This window comes from Dendropsophus ebraccatus, chromosome 2, assembly GCF_027789765.1.
Source record: "Dendropsophus ebraccatus isolate aDenEbr1 chromosome 2, aDenEbr1.pat, whole genome shotgun sequence".
NCBI classification, from domain to species: Eukaryota; Metazoa; Chordata; class Amphibia; order Anura; family Hylidae; genus Dendropsophus; species Dendropsophus ebraccatus.
The window spans coordinates 154348304-154363607 of NC_091455.1; positions in this window are offsets into that span (position 1 = coordinate 154348304).

The window sequence follows — 15304 nt, forward strand, 5'->3', positions numbered from 1 at the left end:
GCGCATCAGCTGGGAGCCCGGACGAGCACGCTCTTGTGACCGCAAGCAAATCAGCGCTTGCGGTCACAAGAGTAATTTAAGGGGTGAGCAGTGCAGTGGCAAGGGGGGGCCCTCGCGGGCCCCCCCTCGTAGCGGGCCGGGTCGCAGTGGCGACCGCTGCGACCCTGGTAGCTACGCCACTGTGTTGTTCGTCTCTAGTGTTTTGTTTGGTATGACGGCTTTTGTGCACCCGTTTTCTTATTTGTATTTACATATGCTATGACATTTAGAGCAGTGCACCTTTAGTTTTTTTGCTTGCCATTATTTACCTATCTATCCCAGTTTTGAAACTACCAAAAATACATTTGTTTGGGGTTTTTTGTTCTGTATTGTGCTTCTGTACTTCCTGGTTAAGCAGTTGTACTCAGTACTACAGGTTCCAGAATGCAATGCTTTCCCTCAGCTGTTCATCACAGTCATCCAACTTGAACATTTCCCATCCAAATCTGTTGCAGAACATCTAGGCTGTGTTCACACAATCCAGTTTCATTATGTTACCAAATTATTTGCAGTACTTTATCATTTCATTGTGGTCCTACCCACACAACATGCTGTATTCTCTACCTATAACACAGATTTTGGAATAAAGTGAAAAACTTTTTAAATTTAATTTAGATTTTTTTTTCTTTTCATCTCCACACACATATTATGATCAAGCATCTTTTATCTTTGAGGTTCAGTCCCACAATAAGGACTTTATCTGATATTATCTTACATGGGATATACTGTTTATGCATCGCTTTTTGTCCAGATGGGATTGGCAGTGCCGGCTCTGATCCTCTCTGCTATTTAGCATAATTTAATTGTGTTGCTGCATCATCAATACGCTACAGTACTGCAATGAAACGCCAACATGTGTGAACATGGCCCTAATTTCAATGCAGAGTTTTGCATCAGCAAATTTGCTTCACCTCCTTTGGCTGGACAGAGATGGTGAATAACTCAGGGAATTGGGGGATCCAGCCAAGCCTCCTGTGACATCACGCCCTGCCCCCTGTCTGCATCATCAGCCTGCGCTCAGCAAACACTCACAATGTGAGACAGAGGCATGGAAGATTTGTCTCCTAAGGGGGGAGAGCAGAAGGAGCAGGAGACAATGTGGATTGGCACAGAGGCCATTTTTCTTCACTTCCTGGATGTCAATCAGCTACCATTGTGGCAGAACCGCACAGATATGGTAATACATTGTATAGACATATCTATATAACTTTTAATGTACTTTTAATAGAAAACAAGTTTTCCTTATCTTGAGTTCCCCTTTAAACTCTGTGAATGGCAAGCCAGGGTTTCGTTTAGCTAAGTCTCAGAATCTATCCTGAAGGGACCTGGAGCCTACACCTTCTATGAACCTGTCCATGATTATTAGAGATGAGCGAACGTGCTAGTCCAAGCTTGGTACTCGATAGAGTATTAGGGTACTCGATAGTACTCGTTACTCGGACGAGCATCTCGCGATACTCGAGGAAATCTCATCATCCGTTTCCTGTAAGTTTGCACACTTTTTCGCAGCCAATAAACATGCAGGAGACTCTTTGGTACATCCTGCGATGACGTGGGACCCATACATGACGATAGCAGCGATTGGTTGGCCAGATCAGATGACCCTGCCATATAAAAACTCGGCGCCAGCAGTGCTCACTTCAGACGCATGCTGTGAAAGATCAGGGACAGAGCTGCTGCTGGTCAGGGAGAGTGTCAGTGTAGGATTTAGCGTTCCAGTAGGCAGGGTATATACTAGCAATACAAACAAACAGCCCTTTTCAGGGCTAAAAGCTTTTATTAATATTATTACTAGAGACTGCTGGCTGGGAGTTGCAGTGCTGCTACCACGATTTAACCAGCACACTGTGGTGACCGGCTGCTGGCAGAAAGGGGACATTAGGTGTTGCATACTCACCCCTAAGAAGTGCTCAGTGTTTGATTTTGGGGCTGGTGGTCCTGGTGTACTGCACTGTATAGCTGGGATTTGTAGTGCATCTCGCATAAAACTTACTTCACTGCTCATATTGTATTTGGGTGACAAAGCGTGTGTACAGTTGTTGCCCATACCAGATAGCACCACCTAAACTAGTGTGTACTGCACTGTATAGCTGGGAGTTGTAGTGCATAGAACTTACTTCACTGCTCATTGTATTGGGGTGACAAAACGTGTACAGTTGTTGCCCATACCAGATAGCACCGTCAAGCCCCCCCTAAACTAGTATGTACTGCTTTGTATAGCTGGGATATGTAGTGCATCCTGCATAGAACTTACTTCACTGCTCATTGTATTGGGGTGACAAAATGTGTACAGTTGTTGCCTATACCAGATAGCACCGTCAAGCCCCCCCTAAACTAGTACGTACTACACTGTATAGCTGAGATATGTAGTGCATCCTGCATAGAACTTACTTCACTGCTCATTGTATTGGGGTGACAAAATGTGTACAGTTGTTGCGCATATCAGATAGCGTCGTCAAGCCCCCCCCAAACTAGTATGTACTGCACTGTATAGCTGGGATATGTAGTGCATACTGCATAGAACTTACTTCACTGCTCATTGTATTGGGGTGACAAAATGTGTACAGTTGTTGCCCATACCAGATAGCACCGTCAAGCCCCCCTAAACTAGTATGTACCTGCACTGTATAGCTGGGATATGTAGTGCATCCTGCATAGAACTTACTTCACTGCTCATTGTATTGGGGTGACAAAATGTGTATAGTTGTTGCCTATACCAGATAGCACCGTCAAGCCCCCCCTAAACTAGTACGTACTACACTGTATAGCTGAGATATGTAGTGCATCCTGCATAGAACTTACTTCACTGCTCATTGTATTGGGGTGACAAAATGTGTACAGTTGTTGCGCATATCAGATAGCGTCGTCAAGCCCCCCCCAAACTAGTATGTACTGCACTGTATAGCTGGGATATGTAGTGCATCCTGCATAGAACTTACTTCACTGCTCATTGTATTGGGGTGACAAAATGTGTACAGTTGTTGCCCATACCAGATAGCACCGTCAAGCACCCCCTAAACTAGTATGTACTGCACTGTATAGCTGGGATATGTAGTGCATCCTGCATAGAACTTACTTCACTGTTCATTGTATTGGGGTGACAAAATGTGTACAGTTGTTGCCCATACCAGATAGCACCGTCAAGCCCCCCCTAAACTAGTATGTACTGCACTGTATAGCTGGGATATGTAGTGCATCCTGCATAGAACTTACTTCACTGCTCATTGTATTGGGGTGACAAAATGTGTACAGTTGTTGCCCATACCAGATAGCACCGTCAAGCCCCCCCTAAACTAGTACGTACTACACTGTATAGCTGAGATATGTAGTGCATCCTGCATAGAACTTACTTCACTGCTCATTGTATTGGGGTGACAAAATGTGTACAGTTGTTGCGCATATCAGATAGCGTCGTCAAGCCCCCCCCCAAACTAGTATGTACTGCACTGTATAGCTGGGATATGTAGTGCATCCTGCATAGAACTTACTTCACTGCTCATTGTATTGGGGTGACAAATTGTGTGCATAAATTGCCCATACCAGATAGCACCGTCAAGCCCCCCCTAAACTAGTGTGTACTGCACTGTATAGCTGGGATTTGTAGTGCATCCTGCATAGAACTTACTTCACTGCTCATTGTATTGGGGTGACAAAGTGTGTACAGTTGTTGCCCATACCAGATAGCACCGTTGAGCCCCCCCTAAACTAGTGTATACTGCACTGTATAGTTGGGATTTGAAGTGCATCCTGCATATAACTTCACAGCTCATTGTAAGGGGGTGTCACAGCATGTGTGTATAGTTCCACACACAGTACCGTACAGCCCCCCCTAAGCTAGTGGGTACTACACTGTATTGCTGGGATTTGTAGTACACCTGCATAAAACTTCACTGCTCATTGTAAGGGGGTACCCCAGCGTGTGTCTAGGTCCAGCCACTTCCAGATTGTACTGTACAGCCCCCCCTAAACTAGTGGGTACTACACTGTATTGCTGGGATTTGTAGTACACTACCCCTCAAGTGATGATCCCTTTGCATGAGACAATTGCCAGATCCAGATTGCAAGGATCAAAGTCAAATTCAAAATCAAAACAGTGTGGGGGGAGAGGTGGTGAGTCACATTATGCAGGGAATGCAGTCAAATTGAAAATCGAAAGGGTGGTGGCGGTGGTAGAAGTCAGTAGTTACATTATGCAGGGAATGTTACCCCAACTGCTGCAGTCAAATTGAAAATCGAAAGGGTGGTGGCGGGGTAGAAGTCAGTAGTTACATTATGCAGGGAATGTTAACCCAACTGCTACAGTCAAATTGAAAATCGAAAGGGTGCTGGGGGTTGTTGGCTACTGCTGGGCCTTAACTGGCACCCATGTAGACTACTGGTGTGCCTGCCCTTGCCTCATTGTTGCTGGGCCTTAACTGCCACCCATGTAGCCTACTGGTGTGCCTGTCCTTGCCTCGTTGTTGCTGGGCCCTAACTGGCACCCATGTAGACTACTGGTGTGCCTGCCCTTGCCTCGTTGTTGCTGGGCCTTAACTGGCACCCATGTAGCCAACTGGTGTGCCTGCCCTTGCCTCATTGCTGCTGGGCCTTAACTGGCACCCATGTAGACTACTGGTGTGCCTGCCCTTTTCCTCGTTGTTGCTGGGCCTTACTGGCAACCATGTAGCCTACTGGTGTGCCTGCCCTTGCCTCGTTGTTGCTGGGCCTTAACTGGCACCCATGTAGACTACTGGTGTGCCTGCCCTTGCCTCGTTGTTGCTGGGCCCTAACTGGCACCCATGTAGACTACTGGTGTGCCTGCCCTTGCCGGTAATGGCCACTTCATGTTTTTTTATTTTCTAACCTTCAATTTCAATTTTAAAATCAAATCGACTTCAATTCAAGTGCAATTTTCACTGTTCAAAGGAACAGACAGTGATAATGGTGGATCCTAATTTAGCATCCTTGTATTATCCATTGTTATTCTTCGTCCCTACCTCAAAAGAGATGCCTATCACGCACAACTGCATGAGGGTGTGAGGCTAAATCTAGCCATAATACGGCTATTTTAGTTTTAGGCGCAGCAGCACTGCTGTGGGTAAGCGCCAACAGGCGGTGTTCAAACTGCTGAACAGCACCTTCTACCTTCCTTGGATGTTTTAGCCGTTTTGAAGGCAGGATTGACCAGGCCTTTTACCAGTAGCTTTTTTCCTTCCTTGGATGTTGTAGTAGCCTTTTTGAAGGCAGGATTGACCAGGTCTTTTTTATACACAGGCTACCGCACTTGCTGTCTCTTAGAGACTCTTTAAAGTGTCACTGTCATGAATTTTTTTGGCAGAAATCAATAGTCCAGGCGATTTTAAGAAACTTTGTAATTGGGTTTATTATCCGAAAAATGCATTTTTATCATGAAAAAGCAGTTTGAAGCTCTCCCCCCTGTCTTCATTGTTCTCCTATGGAGAGAGCTAAAGAAAAGACCAAAACAGGACAACAAAGAGTTAATCTACAAATCCCTCACGGGATATCTCCTGTGACAGTCACCAGTGACCTGTCTGAGCTCAGATTACAGCTGTCACCCAGCTCCGTGCCTGTAATCCTCTGTTATCTGCTTTCTGCTGCCGGCTAACTCCCTCCTTCCTCCTCCCCCCTCCCCTCTCCCTAGAGCAGACAGGGTACGACTCCTGCAACCAGGCCCGCTTCTGCCATGAGGCAGGCTGAGGCTTCCGCCTCAGGCGGCAGCTCTTGGGGTCCTGCAGGGGGCGGCAGAACCTTCCCTGACACCAGTGGCGTCTGCGTCTGGCATTTGCACTCCGGGGCTGGATCCAGCTCCCCCCAGCTCAGCCCCTTTACAATCACATCCATTTAGCAGACGTGCCATGCGCAGGCACGTCTGTTACAGCACACTTCTGATGGCTGACGTCACTTTTCCGACGCACCTCAGAGGAGCCGGAAGGGGAAGGAGAAGGAGATGAGGGAAGCCAGGCCCCAGAAGAAGGAAGACACAGCTGAGGAGAAGAGTAAGTGTTCTTTAATTTATTATTGTGTCCACTTGGAGGCTGCACAGTGAGCGGGTGGGCAGGGGGGATGCTGCAGAGTGAGTGGCAATGGCGCCCCCCCCCCCACCCAAGCACAGCATGGCCTAGCTCCGCTCACCCCTCCTGCCCCACAGAGACAGTGTCTCACTGTGGCCTCTCAGACCAGCACGATCCGTACCCCTCCTTCACCCCCTGCCTCTCTGCCTTACCTCACAGACAGGGTCTCAGTACGGCTGCAGCGTTTCCTGGACCCTGTGCTGGAGCGACCATGCCAGAGCCTGTCAGAGTACTTAACCCCTTCATGTACTGCAGTGTGTAAGTCACACAGACTTCACTTACAGGCTGCAGCACAAAGGGTTAAAGAGCTTCAGAGAATTAGAGGTCTGCTTCTTCACTTCTTGTACAGTGATAACCCCTGACCTCCGATCTCCAGCTGCCAGTAGGTAGAAAAATGTGCGGGCTCCGTGCAGAGGTCAGGGGTCACCAGTGCAGCGCAGTGAAGAAGACCTCTCCTTCTCTTATGCCCTTTAATTATATTTGTGCTGCAGCCTGTAAGTGAAGTTTTTGTCACTTACACCCTGCAGTACATAAGAGGTTCATACACTGGTTCTTTATAAAGTAGGAGGCTTATGTGGTTCTGCAGCAGCTGAGGTGTATGATGAGGTTCTGCAGCAGCTGAGGTGTATGATGAGGTTCTGCAGCAGCTGAGGTGTATAATGAGGTTCTGCAGCAGCTGAGGTGTATGATGAAGTTCTGCAGCAGCTGAGGTGTATAATGAGGTTCTGCAGCAGCTGAGGTGTATGATGAGGTTCTGCAGCAGCTGAGGTGTATTATGAGGTTCTGCAGCAGCTGAGGTGTATTATGAGGTTCTGCAGAACATCATAATACACAATGAGAAAATAAGTTTACTTATAGCTGAGGTATCGACGTGTGAATAGTTGCTACACAATTTATTCTAGCATGGGGGGGGGGGGGGGGGGGGCGCCATTTTAATTTTCGCCTCAGGCAGCAGAAAAGCTAGAATCGGCCCTGCCTGCAACAAGTCACAATTTTCAGATTTTTCAGAGTGGATGAAAAAGAGGAAGGAGGGGGGGACCTGGGAAAAGGCTTTTTACATGCAGATAATGGCAGATTTGGCTAATAAACCCAATTACAAAGTTTCTTAAAATCGCCTGGACTATTGATTTCTGCAAAAAAAAAAAAATATATGACAGTGACTCTTTAAAGTATTGAAAGTGTATTTGATCAAATTCCGTGGCCTCTTAAGCAGACTGTATTGTTCTCTGTGTCCTCACTGCCATGCTCTGACGTCACACTACGTCTACGGAGGAGCGCGACTGGTTGCCGGGGGCCCGCCGATTGCGCCCCCGTCAACCAGCCAGCTGTTTTATTTTAGTTTTTTTGGTCTAGCTGTGGTCGGGGCCTCACCACGCCCGGTTGAGAGGCATCAGGTGTACCCTTGATGGTCACTGACAGCTGGCCTAGCCAGTTAGCTGTCAGCACCCGGGTCCGTGTGTAATTAGCAGTGAGCTTGGTTGCGTGTGACAAGGGGTGGAACCTGGTGGCGGCTCTGCAACTTGGCAGCCTCACACATGTACCATGCCTGGCCCACGTCTTCAACCTAATGTTGCTGCGGTTCCTTAAAGCTTACCCCAATAAGGCTGACTTGCTCAACAAGGTGCACCGCATCTGTGCGCATTTCCGCAAGTCAACTGGCATCCATGTTGACTACTGGTGTGCCTGCCCTTGCATCCTTGTTGCTGGGCCTTAACTGGCATCCATGTTGACTACTGCTGGGCCTTAACTGGCATCCATGTTGACTACTGGTGTGCCTGCCCTTGCATCCTTGTTGCTGGTCTTTAATTGGCATCCATGTTAACTACTGCTGGGCCTTAACTGGCATCCATGTTGAGTACTGGTGTGCCTGCCCTTGCATCTTTGTAGCTGGTCCTTAACTGGCGTCCATGTAGACTACTGCTGGTCCTTAACTGGCATCCATGTTGACTACTGCTGGGCTTTAACTGGCATCCATCTTGAGCACTGGTGTGCCTGCCCTTGCATCCTTGTTGCTGGTCCTTAACTGGCATCCATGTTGACTACTGCCGGGCCTTAACTGGCATCCATGTGGACTACTGCTGGGCCTTAACTGGCATCCATGTTGACTACTGCTGGGCCTTAACTGGCATCCATGTGGACTACTGCTGGGCCTTAACTGGCATCCATGTTGACTACTGGTTTTGGACAACACAGATTACTGGGTGTTCACTCTCCTGGACCCTTGGTAGAAACCAAACTTTTCCACTGTCATTCCTGCCGAGGAACGCAGTATGAGAGTGAATCAGTATCAACAGGCCCTGGTGCAGAAGCTGAAAATGTACTTCCCATCTGACACCACTAGCGCCAGAGGACGTAGTTCTGTGGGACAAAGAGCGGGGGAGAGGAGCGGTGGAGCAGGCAGCTTGTCAAGGGGCAGGGGAACACTCTCCAAGGCCTTTGACAGTTTCATGTCACCCCAGCAAGACTATGTCAACCGTCCCCAGTCTAGACAAAGTAGGGGGGAAGCCTTCAGGAAGATGGTGAGGGAGTACCTTGCTGACCATACCACTGTCTTTCCCGATCACTCTGCTATCTACAACTACTGGGTTTCAAAGCTGGATATGTGGCCCAAACTGGCGCTTTACGCCTTTTAGGTGTTGGCCTGCTCTGCCGCTAGCGTGTTGTCAGAGCGGGTCTTCAGTGCAGCTGGTGCCATCATCACTGATAAGCACACCCGCCTGTCCACTGACAGCGCTGACAGGCTGACGTTTATAAAAAATGAACAAAGCCTGGATTTCACCTGAATCCAACTGTCCACCCGGGGAAAGCAGCTGAACATAAAGATTCTTGGTATCTCCTCTCCTCCTCCTCCTCCTCCTCCTCTTCCTACAATTCTCAGCCAACTGCCAAGCCTTCTTCCGCCATGCAGGGTATGGCCTAATTATTGGGAGGCTCAATTGCTTCCTCACTCCTAATGGTTCTCTGTGTCCTCACTGCCATGCTCTGACGTCACACTACGTCTGCGGAGGAGCGGGACTGGTTGACGGGGGCCCACCGATCACGCCCCCGTCAACCAGCCTGCTGCTTTATTTTTTTTTTTTTTGTGTAGCCGTGGCCGGGGCCTCACCACCCCCCGAGAGAGGCATCAAGTGTACCCTTGATGGTGAGTGCTGACTGACAACTGGCCTAGCCAGTTAGCTGTCAGCACTCGGTTTCATGACCACTACATATCCCAGCCCCTGGTTCATGATAAGCTACCTCTGTTTTAATGGTTCCCTGTGTTCTCAATGCCATGCTGTGTCAGGCTAAGTTTTTGGGTCATCCCTATGCCTACCTCTGTTTTAACCAGGCTGTTGCACAGAATTAGGCATAATGGTGCCATTAGGCAGCCTCAGAGGCATGCATACATTCTGCCCCTGCTGTTTCCTGTCCATTTCCATTGTGTTTCCATCAATTTCTGAGGTTGAAAGGTTTTCACACGACCTTCTCTCTACCGAACTTGAGTCCCCTCAAAAAAATGCTCGAGTCTCCCATTGACTTCAATGGGGTTCGTTACTCAAACGAGCACTCGAGTATCGGGAAATACTCGGCTCGAGTAACGAGCACCCGAGCATTTTAGTACTCGCTCATCACTAATGATTATACGTTGTGTATCCGCAGGTGTAAAAGTGTCTAACTGGCGTAAGTGCATAGTCTCTGAGAGTCTGGGCTTCTGATGCCTGTTATAGAATCTGAGCCTCACTTCTGATGGTGACTGGATTTCAAACACATCTCGCAGCTTGTTCAGAACAACATTGATGGTGGACTTGTGAATGGGTGTCCAGGTTCTTTAGCTACTGGTCCTTCTAGCTGGTCTAGCACAATCTCTACTTGTTGCTCAGAAGATAAGGAGAGAAATTAATGTTATCTGCACAGCTTCTTGCTGATGGTGACTGGATTTCAAACACATCTTGCAGCTTGTTCAGAATAACATCAATGCTGGACTTGTGATCGGGTGCCCAGTTTCTTTAGCTGCTGGTCCTTCTAGCTGGTTGCTCAGAAGATATGGAGAGAAATTAATGTTATCTGCACAGCTTCTTAAAGAAGTGAACCAGTGTACGTGGGGCACCCCTGTAGTATGGCAGGTTAGCAGGGCGCAGGAAGATAGAAGCAGGGTGAGCCACAGCTTCAGTGGCTGAGGATGTAGCTGCGCTGTTTGATCTGGGGACACTGGATGTGAAGAGGAAACACTTGCGATCTGCTGGTCCTTGCTGTCGGGAGCAGACATGTCGAAGAAGAAGGCAAGAGTAGGGTTCCGGTGCAGAAATCAGAAAGTTTCCGGCTGCAGTGGATTTGTTGTGCGCTTGGGTGTCTGTGAAGCGGCTGGCTATAGGATCAAGATGGCGGAGCCGGAACTTCTGGTCTTGGCCTGGGCACGCTCTTCTTCCCACTGGAAACACTAGTGGGAACTTTGGTTCAGCCTGGGGGTGGGGCTGTAGGCATGCTTTAAAACTCGGCCGGAATCTACTGCACTTTATCTGCACTTCTGCGAACAACTCCTTCGGGAGCAGCTGATGGCGCAGCCGAAAAAAATGCCTGACTGCGCGGGCACAAAGACACAACCCCAGTGGGGCAAAAAATACTTTACCTTTTTAGCAAGGGGCGCTCCCCCACTTTTAGAACCTTGGTTCGGGCTGTAGTTATCTGCAGGGCAGATAGCGTTTAGGCGGTTAGACGAAGTTTGCTTTTTGACTTTTCCGGGGTTCCAAACACTGTTGACGGGAAACACTTTGTAGATAGTCTTGCAGCAATGTCCAAAATGTATTGCACCAAAAAACGCACCAGACAAATATCTAAAAAACTGCAGCTTTCTCTACAGAAGATGTTTGCAGACAAGTACAGGACACTGGTAGGCAACAGTGAGGTTTGAATCCTGTTTGTGACACAATTTCTGAATGTGGCACACGGTACCAAGGGGCGTTTGGTTTGTTCTCCCTTCTGGGTCAGCTGGTACAGTGGTGTGGTAGCTTAGTGAGTCTAGGGTCACTTGGAAACTTGTCACGGTAGCCTAGAGTGGTGTATGATACCGCCCCGACAGTTTGGCACCACAGCAATACTGCAAGAAGAAAAAACCCAAGTGTACAAGTGTGTGTGGGTGTGTAAGGATAGGCCAGAGTCCAATGCTGAGAATCAAAAATAGAATTGTTTACTTAGAAGAACTTAGTGCAATACAACAGTACGTGGTAGAAATACAGTTCAGTGCAATACAAGGAATACAATCTTGCGAGTGACTCAGATGCTTGTAGTTGAAGTAGAGACAAGAGGGGACATTTATTAAGTCTGGCGTTTTTTACGCCGGACTTATAAATGTCCCCGCATCTCCATCGCCTCTACATAAATCCTGTGCGCACGGCCAAAAACCTACGCCAGCTGAGGACTACGCCAGCTGAGTCCGCGCCCTTCACACCCTCTCCACGCAAATCTGCCATTTGCGAATAAAATATTGCGCAAATCTGCAATTTTCGCCAAAAACCCCTGGACCGCACGATGATACATGTCCCCCAAGGTGCTTACAGGTAGAGAGTGTTGCAGAAGAGAGAGCAGAGGAGAGGGGTTGTCTGAGGGGCCTTTTCCAAGGCCTCTGTGACATGGTATAATGGCTAAAAAAAAAACCTGAAATAAGAAAAAAAAACTAAATTCACCAGGTCTCTGTCATGTCTGCGGCCTGCTGTTGAGTCAGGTGATGCACTGCGGCCGCATATGGGGGATTTCTAGAAACACTGGAATAAGGGGAATAAATAGTGAGTGGTATTTCTCAGTTAGAATTTGATGTGTAAGAGGAAAAAAATGGATTAAAATGGAATATATGCCAAAAAAATGAAAATGTTAAATTTCCCCTCCAACTTGCTTAACCCCTTAGGGACCAAGCCTGTTTGGGCCTTAATGACCAGGCTCATTTTTCAAAATCTGACCTGTCTCACTTTATGCGCTTATAGCTCAGTGATGCTTTAACGTATGCTAGCGATTCTGAGATTGTTTTTTTCGTAACATATGGTACTTTATGTTAGTGGCAAAATTTGGTCACTGTCTTGTGTGTTTTTTGTGAAAAACCTCAAAATATAATGAAAAATTTGAAAATTTTGCACTTTACGAACTTTGAAATTCTTTGCTTCTAAAAAAAAAAGGCACATGACAAAAATTAGTTAGTAAGTCACATTATCAATATGTCCTCTTTATTCTGGCTTCATTTCGTAAACATATTTCACTTTTTTAGGGTGTTACGGGGCTTAGAAATGTATCAGCAAATTATCAAATTTTCATGAAATTTCCAAAACTGATTTTTTTAGGGACCAGTTCTTTTTTTAAGTTGATTTAGGAGGCTTGTATACTGGAAACCCCCATAAGTGACCCCATTTTGGAAACTAGACACCTTAAAGAATTAATCTAGGGGTATAATGAGCATTTTAACCCTACAGGGGCTGGAGGAAAGTATTCACAATTAGGCCGGAAAAAAATGGAAAATAGAAATTTTCCAATAATATATTTGTTAAGATTAAAGTATCTCATTTTCATAATAAACATGAGAGAAAATGCACCCCAAATTTTGTAACGCAGGTTCTCCTGAGTAGAACGATACCCCATATGTGGGCATAAACCACTGTATGGGCACACAGCAGGCCTCAGAAGGAAGGGAGCACCTATTAGCATTTCCAGTTCAGATTTTGCTGAAGAAATTTCTGAGCGCCAGATGCGTTTGCAGAGCCCCTGTAGTGTCAGCAGAATAGAACCCCCCCAAAAGTCACCCCATTTTGGAAAGTACACCCATCAAAGAATACATCTTGGGGTTTAGTGACCATTTTGACCCCACAGGTATTAGAGGAAAGTATTCAAAAGAAGACAGTAAAAATGAAAAAATAGAATTTTTCCAATAATATGTTTGTTTAGTTTGAAATTTCTCAATTTCACAAGGAACAGGGGAAAAAACTCACCCCAATATATGTAACGCAGGTACTCCTGAGTAGAACGATACCCCATATGTGGGCATCAACCACTGTGTGGGCACACAGCGGGGCTCAGAAGGGAAGGAGCGCCAATTAGCATTTCCAGTTCAGATTTTTCTGAAGAAGTTTCTGAGCGCCAGGTGCGTTTGCAGTGCCCCTGTAGTGTCAACAGAATCGAACCCCCCCAAAAGTCACCCCATTTTGGAAAGTGCACCTCTCAAAGAATTCATCTTGGGGTTTAGTGACCATTTTGACCCCACAGGTATTAGAGGAAGGTATTCAAAAGAAGACAGTAAAAATGAAAAAATAGAATTTTTCCAATAACATGTTTGTTTAGTTTGAAATTTCTCAATTTCACGAGAAACAGGGGAGAAAACTCACCCCAATATATGTAACGCAGGTACTCCTGAGTAGAACGGTACCCCATATGTGGGCATAAACCACTGTGTGGGCACACAGCGGGCCACAGAAGGAAGGGAGCGCCAAGCATTTTCAGTGCATGATTTTCCTGAAGAAGTTTCTGAGTGCCAGGTGCGTTTGCAGTGCCCCTGTAATGTCTACAGAATAGAACCCTCCCCCCCCAAAATCACCCCATTTTGGAAAGTACACCCCTCAAGGAATTTATCTTGGGGTGTGGTGAGCATTTTGACCCCACAGGTATTGGAGGAAAGTATTCAAAACTAGACCGTAAAAATGGAAAAAATTTAATTTTTTCAATAACATGTTTGTTTAGTTTGAAATTTCTCAATTTCACTAGGAACAAGGGAGAAAAAGCACCCCAAAACTTGTAACGGAGGTTCTCCTGAGTACAATGGTACCCCATATGTGGGCATAAACCACTGTATGGGCACACAGCAGGGCTCAGAAGAGAAGGAGTGTCATTTTAGTTACAGGCAATATGTGGGTGTTTACTGGTTATCTGGGGTGGTAATAGACAATCTCAGGGTGTTTACTGGCTATCTGAGGTGGCAACAGGCAATCTGGTGGGGTTATGGGCAATCTGGGGTGGTTACGAGCAGTCTGTGCCAATCTGGGGTGGTTACGGTCAATCTGGGGTGGTTACGGTCAATCTGGGGTGGTTACGGTCAATCTGGGGTGGTCACAGGCAATCTGGGGTGGTCACAGGCAATCTGGGGTGGTTACGGGCAATCTGGGGTGGTTACTGGCTGTATGGGGTGGTTATGGGCAATCTTGGGGTGTTTACTGGCTATCTAGGGGTGGTTACTGGCTATCTGGGGTGGTGATGGGCAATCTGATGGTGTTCACTGACTATCTGGGGTGGTGACGGGCAATCTGGTGGTGTTCACTGACTATCTGGGGTTGCAACGGGCAATCTGGGGTGGTGCCGGAAAATCTGGGGTGGTGACGGGAAATCTGGGGTGGTTGCGAGCAATCTGTGGTGGTTACAGGCAATTTGGGGTAGTTACAGGCAGTCTGTGGCAATCTGGGGTGGTTACGGGCTGTCTGGAAATGTTATGGGCTATGGGGGGGGGATACGGGCAATCTGGGGAGATTACGGGCAATCTGGGGAGATTACGGGCATTCTGGGGTGGTGACAGGCAATCTGGGGTGGTTATGGGCTGTCTGGGATGGTTATGGGCTGTCTGGGATGGTTATGGGCTATCTGGGATGGTTATGGGCTGTCTGGGGTGGATACGGGCAATCTGGGGTGGATACGGACAATCTGGGGAGGTTACAGGCAATCTAGGGTGGTTACAGGCAATCTGGGGTGGTTACGGGCAATCTGGGGTGGTTACGGGTAATCTGGGGTGGTGATGGGTAATCTGGGGTGGATACGGACAATCTGGGGAGGTTACAGGCAATCTAGGGTGGTTACAGGCAATCTGGGGTGGTTACGGGCAATCTGGGGTGGTTACGGGCAATCTGGGGTGGTTACGGGTAATCTGGGGTGGTTACGGGTAATCTGGGGTGGTGATGGGAAATCTGGGGTGGTTACAAGTAATCCAGGGTGGTTACGGGTAATCCAGGGCACTTGACTTTGGTGACAGGCGTAAAAAAGTGCCGGCACCATTTGGAACAAGCGATCAGTGGTATATAGTATATACCGCTGATCACTTGTACTAGGACCACACCGGGTGGTCACCGATCATTGCCCCATGCTCTCCGCCACCTCCGGTGGTGGAGAGAATGAAGCTTGGATCATTTTTAGGAATCCATCACTGTGAACAGAGTCTGTTCACAGTGATGACGGCGGTCATCTTGGATCAGATGGCC